At 39.7% G+C, this 18847-nt stretch overlaps 1 protein-coding gene across 12 annotated transcripts in view; it reads right to left on the bottom strand.

Annotated features, from left to right (window-relative positions):
• Positions 1 to 18847, bottom strand: part of DMD (dystrophin) — a 1477396-nt gene that overhangs the window by 1421160 nt on the left and 37389 nt on the right. The gene's annotated exons all lie outside the window — the stretch shown is intronic.

Genomic DNA, 18847 nt, shown 5'->3' with positions numbered 1-18847 from the left:
ATTATTATTATTATTATTATTATTATTATTATTATTATTATTATTATTATTATTATATAGCATCCTCAGAAAGATTCATACAATTCTTCCTACCTCTTTTTCTAAATTTCAAGATCTACAGTCTAAGTATCAGTCAACAGCTGCTGTCACACTTCAGAAATAAAACAATCTGATACCACTTTAATTTCCATAGCTCAATGTGATAGAATTCTGGGATATGTAGTTTGGTGAGGAAAAGAGCTCTCTGACAGAAAAGGTTAAATGTTTCATAAAACTACAATACCCAAAATTCCGTAACATTAAGCGTGGAAATTAAAGTATTATGAAACTATTTTATTTCCATAGTGTAGCTGCAGCCAACCAAGCACTGGTGTTGCCACTAGGAAGGAAGGCTCCAGTAAAATATGTATGGCTTTTTCCCCTTAGGACCTGAACAGACAGGCCAAAATAATACTGCTTCAGGCCACTTTGGAGATATGCTGTTTAAATGACAAACACATCTTAAGAGGTCAGAAGCCACACCAAAGCTGTGCTCCAGTCCGTAGTGTGGCTTTTGTGTGGCTTCTGGCCTCTTAGGATACATGCATCATTTAAACAGCATGCCTCCAAAGTGGCCTGAACCAGCTTTATTTTGGCCTGTCTGTTTGAGCCCTTAGCTACTACCTTTTTTTACCTTTACCCAACACAACAATTATGATGTGTCTGGTTCACTTTTCTGGTAGAAGAAAGAGAAGAGGGAAGCAATGGCCAGGAAATGAAGGATTCAATGTTTTGTGACATCAAAAAATGTCTAAATTCTACACATCTATTGCATGGGACAAACTGCCCCAAAATGGTGGCCTTCCAGCATCCTAATTCCCAAACTGAGCGGCTTCCCTTCAGAGGAAAAAGAACTGAGAAAAAACGTGTTCTTTTTGCACCACAAGGCTGACATCACAAGGGCGCCAAGGGCGCTTTTGTGATGTAAGTGGCATACGGTGCTGTGCAGACACCTTGCAGTGCTTATGTCACAATGGCGGTGCCCGTGTACATGGAACACCATCATTGTTATGCCGCCATGCTGTGCTATGGTTAGGGACCATGTGGTTGGTGTGCGGTCCCTAACCCTAGAATTGGCACCAGGACGACGTATTTGGGCAGTCTGTACTGCACCTATGTGTATTTTTGGTTCTCTTACTGCATATTTCAACAAACTGTTTATAGTATATGGAAAAAATCCAAGGCAGATGAAAAATACTTTTTTAAATAGGACACAATATAGTTTTAAAAATGGTTTTGATCTATAGAATGTTACTGTAGTAAAACAGGCTATAGAATCAGAGCAATATTATTTTAGTAATGAAAGCAAAGCCTTATTTTTGCAAATAAGTGTGACATGAAAATGTCACAAAATAAGTATTATTTTATTATCACTAGCACAATGAACACAAGCTCCTATTGTGCCATATTAGGCACTATAAAATGCTGCAGTGATGTGCTAAAGTCAGAACATTGTTATCATACTAAGTGCTTAACATGGTAGCTTATTAATAATATATCACATTAGGACAAAAGTTTCTTATTTCTGTAGTTCCCTTTCAAAACTTGCTGCTGAGATATGTTCAACATAAGATAAAACAAAAAGGAAGAACATTAAGGACACACATGCACACACCATAGTGGATGATCAAGACAGAAACTGTACTACCTCTTGTGAATAATAGAATAGTCAGAGGTCCCTCTGTCACAATTCCTTGTCTCAGCTTGATTGGTGGTGGGACACAGGCAGAAACATCATTCTCCTTGATCCCTGAACACATGCTGGTGACCTTGTGCAACTCACTCAGCCTCAGAGAAAGGCAAAGACAAATTTACTCTGAACCAATTATGAAAAGAAAACCCCATAATAGAGCCTTAGGGCCCCCATGCATTAGAAATGACCCGAAGGCATACAACAACAACAACAACAACAACAACAACAACAACACAAGATGCTGGTGCCACAACTTTTTTTCCTGCATTGAAAAATATGCCCATTGGATGGGAAGCAGTGTGATTGTTTGCAAAATTAGTGACCAAGTGAAGAAACTGAAAAGCTCTTTTGGCAAAGGCCATAAATTCATTAGCTCTGGAGAAACTTTATGTATCTAGTATCTGCTTGGTATGATAATTTCATGCTTTTAAGGCAATCCCCCTTTTGTCATATTGACCTACTGACAGAGACTTCTTTCTTAAATGGATATTTAATGAACCTGATCTTTAAAATAGGAAGGCTTTTAGATAAGCATTAAATATTTAAACTGATTGTGAAAATACTTAGCTGAAAGCTTCCTAGACTTATAGATTTTTCTTTATTTTTCTAATGTTTTACAAAAAGAGTTATTAAAACCAAAAATGCATATAAAAGCAATACTTGGCCATATCTTTTATTTTCTTATCCAATAAGCAAAAATCTCAATTGGAGCCAGCCACAGCAAAATGCAGCAAATGGGGTAATGAAGGATGTCTGTGGGATATTTGCAAAGGCAATTCAAGGAAAAAGCAAAACCACAATGTATTAATATCAGTATGTAATGAGATGCTCAGTGATGACATAGCTGTTATGTCCTGAAGTATTAACCAACAATAGAATATAAGAATGGAGGGGGGATTAACCTGAGCACAATGCAATCGGAGACAGATAGCGATGAGTACATATATCTTTGGCACAATATGAACTTGGGAAAATACTGCATTATGTGATATACATTCAACTAGCATAAACAATTGTGTAGTAGTATCTTGAAAAGCAACTGAGCATAGCCTCTAATCCATGCAGCAAGCTTTTTTCACATGAAGTGGCTGAATCGAAAACATTTGGCTTTGCCCTGGTACAGACTGCTGGAAAGCAGCAGTCTGGGGCTGATTTTAGGGCTCAGGATTGCGGAGCGAGTGCATGCTCCCGAACTCTACCGTGTGGTGGTGGCACCATCATGGCGCGGCCCCATCCACATGGTGGCCACCATGATGATGTAAGCATGGCACAGCATTTAAACATCACAGTGCAGTACGTGCATCATAGCTGTGCGTGAATGCGCCGTTAGTGCACTCAAGGTGCCCACCACACAGATTAAAAAGAACCCACTTTCAGTGGGTTCTTTTTAGTCCTGATGGAGGCCATGCTGTTTGGTTGGTGCAGCCTCCATCAGGAGTAAGAACAGGTTGCTCCACCCCTCCCTTTTGTGGCAGTCTGTTGAGCCCCATAGGCATATAACCAATTCATTATACATCTGTAGCTAAGATATGGTACAATCTTCCATACCTTTGAAGCTAACTGTATGAAAGACATTGTAGCTCAAGCTTTCAGAGACTTGGTGCGCTTCCCCAGATACATGTGGAAGTACTTCTCAGGAAGTAGACCAAGTCTATGGAATTTCTTTTGTATAGCCTCAAAGCTACTACAAGATCCCTTTGCATATTCATACTCCAGAGTAAGACGGCTGTGTTTCTGAAATTTTCCATACTGTTTGGCAATCTAATGCCAACAAGAAATCAAAGTTATGTCACACTGCTCTGCCCATTCCTACAGTTCTTCACAGAAGCTTTCTGGGCCTAAATAAGCACAGGGACAACTCTGCTATTAGTGATGTGGCTTCCTCAGGCAGCTGATTTTGAATGTCATGAAAATCCAGCAAGTTTTGACAGTAATAGTATTCTTTTTTTATTGAAATCAAAGGAACATGGGAGTTTCTGTCTCAGGTGCCTAAATAACCCAAATGACTGTTAATGCTATCTACCTTGATGAGAACAGTGATGCCATTTGCTGTGCTGTCTCAGGCAACAAATGTCAGGCCACACTTGCCCTCACTTCCTCCACCATCCCTGTCCTGAGTTTCTGCAATTCCTCACCCTGTTTCATTCCCAGTTACATAAACAGGCAGGTAAATTACTGCTAAGTGCTTTATTCTGGGAGTTGTAGTTCAACCAAGTACTTTTCTATCTACCTGTAAATTCCCTAGCACATACACTGTGTATGAGTTTTTTTTGACAATATTTTCCTGCTTCAATTTCACATAAAATCCAACAGACATATCAAAATGACATATACTAGTTTGTTTGAGGATTTAGTTTGACCATCTCTGAAAAGAGACTACCAATGAAGCAGAAATGGAAAATGGGCAGTTTAAGTAGCACATAGATGGTTTATATTTACAGTTTTAAGACAATTTCCAAAACACTAAACAATAATGTGCGTGCAAATAAAGTCCAAGTCTGTGGTTGTATGACTTCAAACTGACTCATAGGGTTTCTTCTGAAAGATTTATTCAGATGTGGTTTGCTATTGACTTTCTCTAAGGCTGAGAGAGTATGACTCATCCAAGGTGGGAATGAGAATTGAATCTTGGTCTCCCAGAATCCTAGGAGCTTTTTGCACACACTTTTGTATCCATTCTGGGAATGCTCAGGAAACATGCATGGCCGAGTGAAAACAGAGTTCATCGCATTCTAAACTGTCCTCAAGGCATCCCCATGCCATCACCAATCCTATCCTCTCCCTGAGCCAGGAGAGGCATGTGAATTTTGCTCACCTGGAAAGATTCTGCCTGAGCAAGAAAGCTTTCTGGCTGAGCAAAATTCACGTGCCTCAGCCTGGCTCAGGGATAGGTTAGGGTCGGCGAAGGCATGGGGATGCCTTGAGGACAGTTTAGCATGTGATATACTTTGTTTTCACTTGACCACATGCGATCCCTGCCCATGCCCAGAACAGATGCAAAAGTGTGTGTTACACGCTCTCTAGTCCAACACTCAAACTAATACACCAGGCTGGCTAAAAACTAAGGTAAAACTACTATGCCAAATTTAAAGAGAGACAGACAAGAGATGAGAAAGTTGAGTATTTTTACTGCTGTTGTCAGCAGAAGTTATAAAGGAATAGTAATTTGCATCCTCACAGATCTTTTATTCAGATAATAATATATGTTAATACATCTGAAAATCAGTTGCACACCAGGAGTCTGTTTATAAATAATACACATAGTATGTTTACAATACACACAGATATGTGTCTTGGTGCCAATTTTAGAAGCAAACTATGAATTGTTGAATAAGATTTGTCCATCCTACAGAAAGGAGCAGCTTTAGGCTATGCCCCAGATAAACTTTTTATTCATGATGCGATTTCCAAGCCATTCATTTAAAATGCTCAACCAATTTCATGGCAAGCTGACTCAATATACCTTGAACATCTACCCACCCCACCGTTTGAGGATAGATGCAGCCCATGCATCTAACTGCATAATGTGCATCTCTTTCTGTACAGCTAGTAAATCTTATGATCTGTGAAATTAGTCAAAATATGTTGCATAATTTGCCATATCAGTAATTTGTGTACTGCTGTGGCATACATGCCACTAATGACCAGACACCAAGGTTTTTCTTCCCCTGAAAAAGCAGTATATAAGGATATGTTTTTCTGCCCCAGGAGTGAAAAAAACATAGTTGGGAGTGGAGAAACAAAGAACCATCACATACTTCATTGGGAGAAAAAGACAACTTTATTGATTACAGTTCCAGTGCAACTTTAGCCTTGCTTGTGAATCAGACTTGTATTATTAGTTGACCTGCCTGCTGACTGATTCCCCTTATTTCTAGGAACCCATGGCAATAATGAAAAAAAGAAGTATCTGATTGCTGTGTAAACTGTTAGGTGCCCTGTTTTACCTTGAGGTGATATGGCCTGTTGGTCAGTCAGCTAGTTGAAGGAACTCTAGTCAAGATTCCCAAAGATAAATCTATCCACACACACACAAATTTATCATCACAGTGCCCCACACATTCAGATACCGGAGTCACACACTTATTCACTAGTTAGGGGCCAAAGCACAGTCAAAAAGCAAATTATAGAAAGGCAGAGACATTATGTGCTCTGGTCCCTAACCTGCTGAATAAGCAGGGGATCCAAAGAAGGTGGTTAAATGTTCCCCAGAAAAGAAGGGAAGAAGTTGGCAGCACTGGCACTGGCACGCACACATGCATATACACACACAATAGGCAACAAGAACTTTACAGACAAGTTCCATTTATTCTTTTTTCATTGCTTTATTTATTAGTTTTATGGTCTATAATGCCATACAACATACATAATAAATCTTTACTAAATATTACTATTATTACAGCACATACTTTTCAAACCCCCTCTCCCCTCTGATGGCTATAACCAAGTAATTGTGCACCCAGCTTTTGAGCTTTAACTTTCTCCATCCAACAACCTGATCATTAATTTGATCAGGGGTCTGCTACCTTGGAGGGTCCAAGGTAAATGTGGATCAAGGAATTCAAGCTGAACACAGACATTTCTCCAAGTGCTCAGATACTTATAATAATAGAATCATAGAGTTGGAAGAGACTACTAGGGCCATCCAGTCCAACCTCTTGCCATGCTGGAAATCTCAATCAAAGCATCCCCGACAGAAGGCCATCAAGCCTCTGTTTAAAGACCTCTAAGGAAGGAGACTCCACTACACTCCGAGGGAGTTTTCCACTGTCGAACAGCCCTTACTGTCAGGAAGTTCCTCCTAATGTTGAGGTGGAATCTCTTTTCCTGGAGCTTGCATCCATTGCTCCAGGTCCTAATCTCTGGAGCAGCAGAAAACAAGCTAGCTCCCTCCTCAATATAACATCCCTTCAAGTATTTAAACAGGGCTATCATATCATCTCTTAACCTTCTCTTCTCCAGGCTAAAACATCCCCAGCTCCCTAAGTCGTTCATCATAGGGCATGGTTTCCAGACCCTTCACCATTTTAATCGCCCTCCTTTGGACACACTCCAGTTTCTTCTCTTCCAGTTGTCTTCTTTCAAGGTAAAATTATACTAGAATTAGGAATGTGGGGATATACCTTAGATCACTTCAGACTATTTGTCCATCTTGTTCAGTGTTTCCTTCTTTGAATGGCTGAAGTTTCAGGCAAAGAAAACCTTCCCCATCACTTGCTACCCAATCCTTTCCAAGTCATGGCTGCCAAGGACAACCTGAAGCTTTCTGCATTGCAAAGGACCATTGCTATCACTGTGCTGTGATTTCCCTCCAATTATCTGAAAGGTTCACATCATTTTCAAGCACCCAATCACAATGGTTGCTGGCATCACTGATTGCAACATTTCCCCAATTGTAACATTCTACTTCCTGCTTAAGATCATACAAAGTTTGATTGCTTCAGCATAAAACTCACATAATAATTTGTGGGATGGGGGCTGCATTTCAATGCTTGGATAAGATTTATTTCTTATCTATCAAAAATTCTTTAAATCATGAAAGTTCATGTGTCATGGGGGTACATCAAACTTATATTTTAAAATTTAAGATGGTATTTCTTTGCCTTGAAATACAGTATTTGCACACCTTTGCAGATACATTTTTTTGGACAGACTTGATCAGATATGCAGACCTGCAAAAATGCCTGATCAAACTTCATATTCATTCTTTCTTTCTTTCTTAAGTATACAAAAAAGAAACAGTTGCACTAACATAAACTGAATTCATGCAATGAAGACTCATTGTAATATACTACCAATATGATACCCAAATTGGAAAAAAAATTAAATTAATCCTCAGTAGTAAGGAAAATCAACTTAGAACCATACAGACTATCATCTGACTTAATTAAATGCCAGAGAACAAGATCATGGACAAATAGCTCAGAATCAGCTGACTGCCCAGGAAACATTTATGTGCCTCACAAGGTCTTTCATTTGAAATAAAAAGTGTACAGAACTCTTCCACTTGATTTGGACAGCACAACATATAAACCTTTACCAAAATAGATTTCCTTTTCCTCCAAACCTGCATAGGATGGTGAAGTACATAGCAGAGCAATTAAAAAAAAGGTTGCTAGATCTTTGGTTCTTGCCAAAAGACCCCTTTGTCATCACTGTAATTCTTCTTTCACACCACAATAGAGGAATTGTCTTTTAATTTAAATTGCCTTGTATCCCATTTTGGGAGAAAGGCGGGGTTTAAAATAAATAAATAAGATTCAAAATACTGGCATGCCTCAGTTAACTAAGTGTGTAGCAGCAAAGCTCCATATTAAGAAATTTGACCCTCTTTCCTCTTTATCCTTCATCTAGCTGACAGTTATTTTAGTAGCATCAGCATTGGGAAGATGGTGAAGGAGGACTGGGGAAGCAGAATTTTGATGTCAGGTTACAGCAGCATATTTGAAGTAAAAAAATGCAATAAAAACTTGAGCTAGGAAAAAAATGAATCCTAATCTGATTATAGTATGGAGATTATTACACCACTAATTCCCTGCCAGGATAGGTGCAGGTTGTAACCATAACAGATAGATCTTATCATACAGCCCTGTGGCTGGACAGTAGGCAGCACGTATCCAAAAAAATCCCATTCTTGAAAAACTGCAGGAGAATCCTAGATTGGATATGGGCTGCCTACTGCCCAGCCATGGGGCTGTCTGATAAGATCTGTCTCTTACAGTTACAGCCCACATCTATCCTGGCAGGGAATTGGTGGTGCAACAATCTCTTTAAATCATGTGTGTGTGTCTACTACAAGCAATCCTTATATCATGTGTGTGTGCCGACTACAAGCAAGGTAAACAGCAGGTGCCTCCAAAATCCCGTACTGAGCATATGTGAACAGCAAAACCGAGGCAAAGGAGTAGATCAGAAAACCTGATAAGCCTCAGCATGTTTTTTTTAAAGTATAGATATATAAGTTTGGACACCTAAATGGAATTCATAAGAAAAGTGGAGGCCGGAGAAAGAAAAAGTCCTGTTTGGCCTGTTACAGACTGCCAAAATAAAGCTGCTTCGGGTCTCTTTGGAGGTATGCTATTTAAATGATGCATGGGTCCTAAGAGTCCGGAGGTTGCGCCAAAGCCACACTCCATTCCTAAGCACTGGAGTGCAGCTTTGGTGCAGCTTCCGGATTCTTAGGATGCATGCATCATTTAAATAGCATACCTCCAAAGAGACCCGAAGCAGCTTTATTTTGGCAGTCTGTAACAGGCCTTAGATTGATTAAATGAATGTATATCCCACATTTCACTCAATACACTCGTCCCCCGGGTTACGAAATTAATTCGTTCCGGCGCCATTTTCGTAACCCGGAAGTTTAGCCATCCCAGTAGGCCGCTATGGGGAAAAGCGCGGCTCCGCCGCGGCTCCATTTAAATAGCGCCGGCTTTTTTTCGCAACCGGGGAAACTTCGTAACCCGGAAATAATTAATTAAATGTTTTTTTTGCGTAACCCGAAAAATTCGTAACGCGGCACGTTCGTATCCCGGGGTACCAGTGTATGGGATCTAAGCTGGATTTCAAGAAGCTTTCAAGTGGTCTATTGACTGTTTACAATACTCTGCTTACCTGGCAAGATTCAGCTGACCTGGTTGTTTCATTTCACATGAGCTTATTGCCAGTGATGAATAAAAAGTTTGCTGAAACATGCTGAACTGTTTTGTTGGGGTGGTGGTGGTAGCAGGAAGCTAGCCTTTTCCTTCTTGTTATTATCTGCCTCTGCTACCAATTTTCTGCTAAAGAAGAAATACAAAGAATCCATGTGTTTTGTTAACTGAGGTATATGTAATAGTGCAAGTCTGGGCTTTTGCCATACTAGACAACTCTGCTCATTTCCATGTCCCAGACCATGTGGGCTTTTTTGGCCCTTTGTCTTAAGTGACACGCCTTTTCTTTCTGTAATAGGGTAGGGATGGGCAAAATGAACAGACTTTTGCTGAAAAATAAAACTCTTTGAGACTGATCAGGGTATGTACTGTGTAACTCATTTATAAATCTAGAATTTTTACTCAAAAATTGATGCAAAAAACCTTAGTCAACTTACCACAATCAATATAAGAACCATTCCCTAGTGAAAAGCAAGACTGTAATCTGTTTCGGAAGTTCTGTCCCCTCACCCCCCCCCCCCTCTGCTCCTATCATCCAGCCTTAGGGTAAACACAAACAGCTATGCCTGCTGGAATGCTGTAAGTCTTTGACATTGTTTCCTTTGCTTTCTTCTAGATCCTTGTTAGATACCCTTACATTTTACCTTTGACGTACGCACAGGTTATCAAAACCCGTATCTGCTCTCAAATTAAACGAAGTCAATTTATAGTGGAGTAGTCATGTTTTTAAATAAAAATCTCTGTAACTATCTACTTGCTCTTTTTCACAGCTGCAGTAGCACATATCTTAAAATTGTTACATACAGACACTCTGCAAACCAAGTGGAAACAAACAATATGTTTTCATTTTAAAAGGACATTTATTTTTCCATAAAACAATGAAAGCCTAAGCTCCTTGTTTCCACCACAGTGTACTTTGCCTTTACTCTTGGAACTGAGAAAACAGCTTCCAGCTTCTGCAAAGCCGAATCAGACTCAATTAGTCCCGGAAGATGAAGCAACCAGTGACTACAGTCTATTTCGCTTTCCCTGAAGTTGGAAGTTTTCCACTTATGCCAATAGAAAAGACATAGTACACTCTGGAGGGAGAACTTTCCTTCCCTTATTATTCTTCTGAGAAATAAATATATGGGTAAATGTAAGGATCCCTTTGCTACATTTCTAACCTGTGTGTCTGTGTGCATATGCACACAATCAAAACGAGAGGCATTACTCCGCGTGCAGAAAGGGATGTGTGTGTGTGTGGGGGGGGGAGTCTGATTTGCTTCTCGGCCGAATTAACAAGTTCATGTTCTCATGGGGAAGGTGGATTGCTGAACCCTGGGACTTTTTTTTCTTATGGGGAAAAAAGTTGTTCAGCTATTGTCCTTTCTTAATTGAAAAGAAAACATCCCCTGGCCACAAATACCAGGCTGGAAGAGGTAGATAAGCACCATTTTGGTAAACACCCTTTCAAAGGTGTGCAATATGGTGAGACCAAAGGGGGAAAAACACTTTCTAAATTCTGCATAAACCAGTGCACAGCAAAGCACTGCATCATTTTGTCCATCAGGAACTACCGGTGGGCAAGGAGGAACTACACTGATGCAACTCTGATTACTTTCTTGTCAGAGCCCCATGGATTCTTCCCTGGCATGTACTTTCACCACACTCAGTTGCATGTACTTATAGGTAGATCTTTCAGTTTCATTTTCTCAAACCCTACCTACAATTTCTTCCTCTTCCTCTCTTTTAACATATCAGCCTGGTTTTTGTTTTCTTTCTTTACTGAAACTAATGCAAAGTTTTAAATCAATCTCCATAATTGTACAGTTTACGCAGTCTTTCCTCACTGATAAAACATGTTTTGCTTGCTCCTCCTGCGCTGCTGTTATAGCATTCACATTTTAAAATTTTTGTGCATATTTTATTTTTCAGAAACACCCAGACAGAAGTGGAATACTTTTGATGTCATTGTATACATTTCTTCGCAATAACCCTTAAGGGGGAAAAAAAACACCTTCGACTTTCATCAAAGACTGTTAAGTCCCAAGAAATTACTTTCTACTCCTCACGTTAGCACACAACAACATTATCCAATCAAGAGATGGATCCCGGTGTTTTAGTATACATTCCATAGCAGAGTACCTAATTTAACGGAAATTCCAGGCATACACCAAAGAGAGAAGTTTTTCTTGTCTGCCTGCATCATATTTATATTGTTCCTAAGCTATATGAGCACATAGAAATGTTGCATTCATTTGAATGCAGAAAGATACAACACACACACTTATTTGGTAATGATGGGAAAACTCTCCTAGGCTTGATTAGCAATTGGGGTTCAGTTTGGATTTTTGTCTTTCTTTAAAAAAAAATCTAGAAAATTGCCAACTGTGCTTCCATTTTATGGAATGCATTATGGTTATAATGATAATCAGTGAAATATGATTAACCACCCCTCAACCAACCAAACCTTGATCTCTTCCTTGACCTCAGTCCTCACCTTAGATGGCTGGAGCAAAATGACAATCAGACCCATGTTTACACCCCTTTTCGCCACCTGGGTTGTAGCTCCAGTGAAACAGGAGAAAAGCCTACAGCAAAAAACACAAAGACTTTGGTGGGAAACAATGGAATCCATTTCCAGCTGAGTTACAATTGCATTTTGAAGAGATATGGGTTCTAAAACTGTCTCTTCAGACTGGTTTAATAGGACCCTAATACTCTGTGTTCTATACTAAAGCTGGTGGGATGTGTCTAGTTGATTCAAAGTCAGAATGTAATTGGTGAGGAGTTCAATGGACACAAAAATGGGATGCAGGGGTCTGTGTGGACCCTTGGGCACATTTTGCCCATCCTGACCTATATGCACGTACACTTTAAAGTCCTTCTTATTTCACACCGAAATGCAAGGGAAATCAGTGGGTGGTCACTGGAACAAGGGTATCTTCTGTGGAGCTGAGCCCATGCAGACAACCCTTGTGATGATGCTCTGGATGTGTGAAGCCACCTTTCTAGTGCCACTTTGTATCCAGTGTGAAAAAAACCTTTATTTTTCCCCCCTCAGACTTAAAAAGATGTGTTTTGGCCTGATACATTTGTTTAACCTAATTTAGCAATAGCAATAGCATGTACATTTCTATACCACTTATCACTGAACTCAGCACTCTCTAAGAGGTTACAAATCTGTAAGCTTAATTGCCCCCAACAAGCTGGGTACCATTTTTCTGCCCTACAAAGTTGGAAGATTGAAAACCTGAGATGGAAAACTCAACCTTGTGGCTACAGTACTGGCATTTAACCACTGTACCACCAGGGATCCTTACTTTACTTAACATTTATCCCTCCATTATTTGACTTTTATCTGCCTCTTCAAGTTTTATACTGATGGATATTGAATTTTAAATCAGTTTTAATCTATCTTCGCATTGCAAGTTGCTCAAATAACATCTTGGTTATAGGTTTGCTATAAGTGATGTAAAGAAAGAAATATGACTCACCAAAGCACAGAAAGTAGATAATATCAATCTGTATAACCATCAGTGATTTCAGCTTTGTTTAAAATGCTGATATACACATCTGCTAAGCAAGCACATCTCAGAATTGACAAACTACACAGGCATTTTATCAGCATATATTTTATTCTCTCAGAAATGGTAAAATCTTAGACTCAAAATCCATGATTGATTTGTCCAGTGAATCTGCTGTCACCAACTTGTTTGATGCAAGAGTCTTGCAAACAACAATCCTGTTCAAACTGTAAGCCATTATATGCCCATATTATTCTTCAGGTAGAGCTGTTGAAGAAAACTGTACATCTACAACATCAATAGGTAGTCTTGTAGAAAATATGGAATAGTAAAAGGATTCAGATCACTTCAATACCACATCCATTTCCAAGAGCCAGAGGTGTCAGGTCTGTCACTGCAAGTTGACAGTAGATGGTAGAATTGGAACTACATTCCAAATCCCGTCGTTGAAGAAGCATGTCAGATTAATAACGGAAAAAAACAGGAATCATGGTAAATAGATAGGGGATGGGTGAGCATTTGGTACTTATAGGCCCTGTCCAGGCCGGCCTGGGGCAGAGTCAGGGTGTAGCACTCCGACATGCATGCCTGACTTCCCCCAGGGTGCTCTGATGTCATGCGCCACTCCAGACTTACACGGCCATCATGCGTTTGTCGAGATGATGCAGGCCAAAGGAGCGCCATATAGCCATGCCCTTCGAAAGGCCAGATCGGGCCTTGGTGTGCGGTTGTCAGGCCCCAATCTGGCTGAAGAAGGGGCGGCTGGAGGCGGCTGCTTTCAGGCTGTTTATACAGCCCCTATAGTGACCCCATGTATAAAAAATCTCCAAGTGACACTAGTATTATCAGCCCTGTTCAGATCTTGCAGTCCTGGACCACAGCTTCCTTGAGTGAGTCTACTCCTTGTACTACCGTTTCCTTTTTTCTAACCGCTATCTTACCAAGGATTGTCTTTTTGAGGAGTCATGTCTTTTCTCAGATATATCGAAGTACAACAGCATAATCATGTCTTGAGGGAGAGTTCAGGCTCCATTTACTTAAGGACCCCTGATTTGTCTTTTTAGTAGTCCATGGTATCATAGAACTCTTCCCCAGGACCACATTCAAATGAATTGATTTTCTTCCTATCAGCTTTCTTCATTATCCAGCTTCACAACCATGGGAAAGGCATGGATAATCCTTACGGAGTATTAAATTATGTATCTTTATACCTCAGGATCTTGTCTAGTTCCTCATAGCTGCTTTCTAAGTTCTAATCTTCTGATTTCTTGATTGCAGTATCCATTCCTGAGTAATCACTGAGCAAATCTTGAACTACCGTATATATTCCATATAAGCTGATTTTACAGTTTTTGAGTTTGGGTCCAAAAGTGTGGGTTTGGTATGACCCATGGATAAAAACTTTGAGGCTTCTCCAGGTCCATGGTGGCTCTTTGGTATTTCTCCAGCAGTAGACAAAGGTTGCTTCTCTGCTGCAGCATGGACGCACCAAAGAGCCCATTGCAGCCATTTTTCCCTGGAGTGGGGTTGAACAGGCACAGTCGCCCTTGCCATTTCAATCCTGCCAAGAACCTATTTTACAGTAGACTCACCCCAGAATGAAGCTCTTCACTGCCTGCACATCCTCGTTATCTGCACTGTGCTGGCTTGACTTCTCACAGAGGGTGGGTGGTGGGCAGGAGGGAGGAAAGTGTGTATGTATGCATGGTCTGGATCCTCTGTTACTCTCTGAAAGAAATAAAAATCACCCTCCACTCCCTCTGCTTCCAGCAGCAGCCTTCTCAGACAGGGGGAGAAAGGGAAGGAGCATGTGTCTATGGTGACTGGGATTATCTGTTACTCACATAAAATGAAAAATTGCCCCTCCAGCAGCTCTTTCAGCATTCCTGCTGAGGCAGGCAGGCAGGGAGAGAGAGAGAGCATGTGTGTGATTGGTGCTTTTTAACGGATACCCTCTGCTCCCCCATTGAGGCGAGAGAAATCTGAACAGAGCTGCCATCATCGGCTTACCAATATGGCCCATATATAAATTGACCCAGGATTTTGGAGTATTTTTGAGCATACATGTTTCAGTGTGTAAATGAGATATACTGTATGTTCGATATCTTTCTTGGCTGCATCCGCACAGTAACAAATAATCCAGGTTGACACTGATTTAACTGTCCTGCCTCAATGCTATGGAATTCTGGGGTTTATAGTTTTGTAAGACATTTAGCCTTCTCAGTCTGATGCCAGAGCAAACTATCAATCCGAGGATTCCATAGCACTGAGCCAGGGAAGTTAAATTGTCAATTGATATTTCTACATGGTGGATGAAGCCATGTGTCTACTTTAAATTTATTGAAATAATATTTGGTCATTATTTTTGTTTTCTTAAGTTCAGCTGTAGCATAGCAATAGCAATAGGAAGTGCATTTCTATACCATTACCAGTGCACAAAGTGTAAGCTAATTGCCCTCAACAATCTGGGGTACTCATTTAGCGACCTTGAAGATGCAAGCCTGAGCTTGAGCCTTTTTGCTGGATTGAACTCACACCTTATGTAAACCTGCCTTTACTCTTCTGTCCTTGACTTTCTTCAACAATCTTTGTTGTTGCAATTCTTTCAATTACTTTCAATTTCTTTAGTTCATTAGAATTTATCAAAATTCAAACAAGGGAGAAAGCCAAACAGATATAGTTGCCCATTAGAAATAGGCAAGGATATATATTTAGTACACGTTTTGCATAAAATGTAGAAAAATTCATAGAATTCCAATGTTGGAGATCGTAAATACTTTCCACATCCTAAGAATCCAACTATATTTTTGTATTCATAAATGTTTACCTCAATTGGGGGCAGGATATAAACATTAAAACACTGTTTTGTCTCTTGCGATTCAGAGAATATTTACTCTATGCCACATTTGAGATTTTTTTGTTAAATTGTGACAAAAAAGATCAAAAACCAACACAAAAATTCTGAATAATAAATTTTGTACACTAAAAACGATTTCTATATGGTTCAAATAGGTTTGTGACACAGTATATGCCATTCCACAAAGAAGATGGTACCCACCGCATAGCTTTCTCATGAACAGCTTCCAAACTGCCTGTCATTTTCTGAAAATATTTTTATGACTTTTTTTTTTTTTGTCTTCAAGTGAAAGAAAACAGGGGAATGACAGCAGGGGATCACCTCTCACATAGATACATGTTCTATACAAATGGTGCAAAACCTAATGCCCATCTATTTTATGGGCAAGTCCACTCTCTTTGGAACTAGAGGAGAAAAAAAGATAATAGAGTCCCCCATTATGCGGGATCTGATATGGTTTCACCATTTATGAAATCAACCAAATAGAGGATAGCTTTGAGATAAATAGATACAAATCATAATGGATCCCAAAGCAGTGTAATTACTTATTTTTGTACATCACTTCAACAGGTCAATTCATCTGAAAAAAATATTTTCGGTATGGCAAAAAGAATTCTGTTAGAAGTGTCTTTGGAGATACAATCACTAAGCTTTCCAACCAGATAATACATACAGATGAAAGTCCACATTTCTTTATAGCTTAAAGGGGAGTTGAGGGAGGTCAGGGCGGAAGAGTTACAGTGTACTGCATTACAGATGTACTGTCGTCTGCTGAGGATAATTTAGTCACTGAACACAGTGTACATATTTTATTTTATTTTAAAAAATGGTTGTGAATGAGACAATATTTTTAAAAATCCCCCTCACACACACTATCCTCTTGTCTTGCAGACTGATGAGGGGGGATGGTTGGGTTATTTTTTTTTGTTTTCCCCCAAATGTATTCCCTACTTTGGTTATCAACCCCCTATAAATACATCCTGCTTATGTGGGGATATAGTCTAAAAATAGAACTGGATACAATACAATGGAACACAAGACATCGAGGTAGATTAGTGTCAACTGGACTCCTTGATTCGGGATTAGAAAACATGCACACACTCACATACACACATTGAAAGCTATTATAGAACGTGCTTCTTAACCTTCAGCATATAAACATCAAGTGGATCTCATCTGCCACTCCACTTTTATTATCTGGTGCACACAGACTTCAGGCCCAACGTGGCTTAGGCAACATTAAAGATGAGTGTTTATGTAATCAATAGGGAAATGCAAAATCTCTTTTATAATCAGTTGAATTCTGTTGGTTAGTCTTCAAGCAGATCCACTGAGTCAATGATGATGGTGATGATGATTGATTTTATTGATACCCGTTCTTTAGAAATGCTCTCTTAGTGGATTACACATTGTTAATAAACAGTTCCCGGCCCTCCAGCTTACAATCTAAAAAGATATGACGAAAGGGAGAAGGGAATGGCAGCGGGAGGGGATCAGTTAGGCAGTTTTTCCCTCCCTCTGAGGCCAGGCTATTGCAGATACAATGAAGGAAGAGTCCTTTTTTCTTTCTCTGGGCTAAGCCTGAGTGGGAGCTGTGCTTTTCCCTTCTCCCCTCTGAGGCCGGGCCAGGGCAGATGGAATGGAGGCCGCCCCCATGTCATTCCACATTGTTATAGGAAAGTTTGCCCCTTATTCTCTGAGTAAATGGGTGTAAATAAACCCCAGGCAAACTATGCAACCCATTCATTCTTCTAGTGAAATACAACAAAAAAAAAAAGCAAGGCAAGTCTGCTGACAGGTAATTCTAACTACATATACACTACAGTTTTAAGTTATTCTAATAAAAATTGTGTTTACAGAACACATGAAGCATCCTTGCTTTTAAAAAGGATATCACTGCACAAAACAGCACAATGTGAAAATCTTGAAGAAACCTAGATGTAAGAAGGAATTCCAGCATTAGCCTTACTTCCTGTTTCCCTTTCAAAGGCTTAGCGAAGTAAAAAAGAAGCAAAGGCTAATGCTGGAATTCCTTCTTACATCTAGAGTTTTCTCCAAGATTTTCACATTATTGCTGTTTGTATAGTGATGTCTTTTTAAAAACTGAAGACAATTGTCAACGATTAATAAATCAGGTAAATCTAATGCTCCAATGGGTTCTACTCTAGTCCATTGCAATGTGCTCAGTTGCAATCTCGGGCACATGTCCCTATGTCAAATTGCATTCTCATTTAAGGACACTCTTACTAGTGACATTTCTCATACAGTTGTCAAAGAAAAGTTGAAATCGTGACAGCAGAATATGTTATCCCTCCCACTGTTTACTCAGACTGTGCTGTCACTGAAATCTGCATGGCAAGAAGGAGAACATCTATCCTGTCCTAACATGTAGCCATTAGTCCCTAATAAACATATTCACTAACAGTCTGTGTCTACACATATTTGGATCTATATGTATGAAAGAACATAGTCATGTTCAATTCAGTGTCATTGGAAGCAGGGTAGGAAGGAATGCTCGACAGTGAGGAAAGTATAATTATATTCTCATTAGGCACAGACTCAAAGTACTCAATAGGAGTTCTACTAATACAGTATACAGTGGTGCTCGTGTTACGAAGTAATTCGTTCCGCGGCCGCTACTGGGGATCCTATCATGTTATAGTTTCTGAAAATATCTAAGCAGTTTGCAAATGTTTCAGTAATAAATACAACTGAGAGGAGGATAGTACTCCAACTCCCTTCTGTTTGTGCTGCCCTATACTATTCCTTCTGATTTCATGGTTTTAAATAAACTCATTTTCTAAACTTGTTACTTCTCCCTCCTTTTATTTTTTATCCTGTCTTTTTGCAAGCCTTTCCCCCATAATTGGAGTCTATTTGCTCCAGTTTTCAGTGTGCCTTCGTCCTCCCCCCATTGCCAGTAGAATGTATGGATCATTGATGGTGAACGAGAAAAACAGCTCTGAGTGTCTTATGCTGTGACGGCAGCAAGATTCTTTTTTCTGCTATGTTTTTACTGCTACCTTCATAACCTTGCCAATTGAAAAAATGTGTACTAAGATAAACCTTATACACCAACTATGTATCATTAAATCAACAG

Source organism: Sceloporus undulatus, chromosome 3 (genome assembly GCF_019175285.1).
Source record: "Sceloporus undulatus isolate JIND9_A2432 ecotype Alabama chromosome 3, SceUnd_v1.1, whole genome shotgun sequence".
Taxonomy (NCBI): Eukaryota; Metazoa; Chordata; class Lepidosauria; order Squamata; family Phrynosomatidae; genus Sceloporus; species Sceloporus undulatus.
This window is presented reverse-complemented; position numbering and strand designations above follow the sequence as displayed.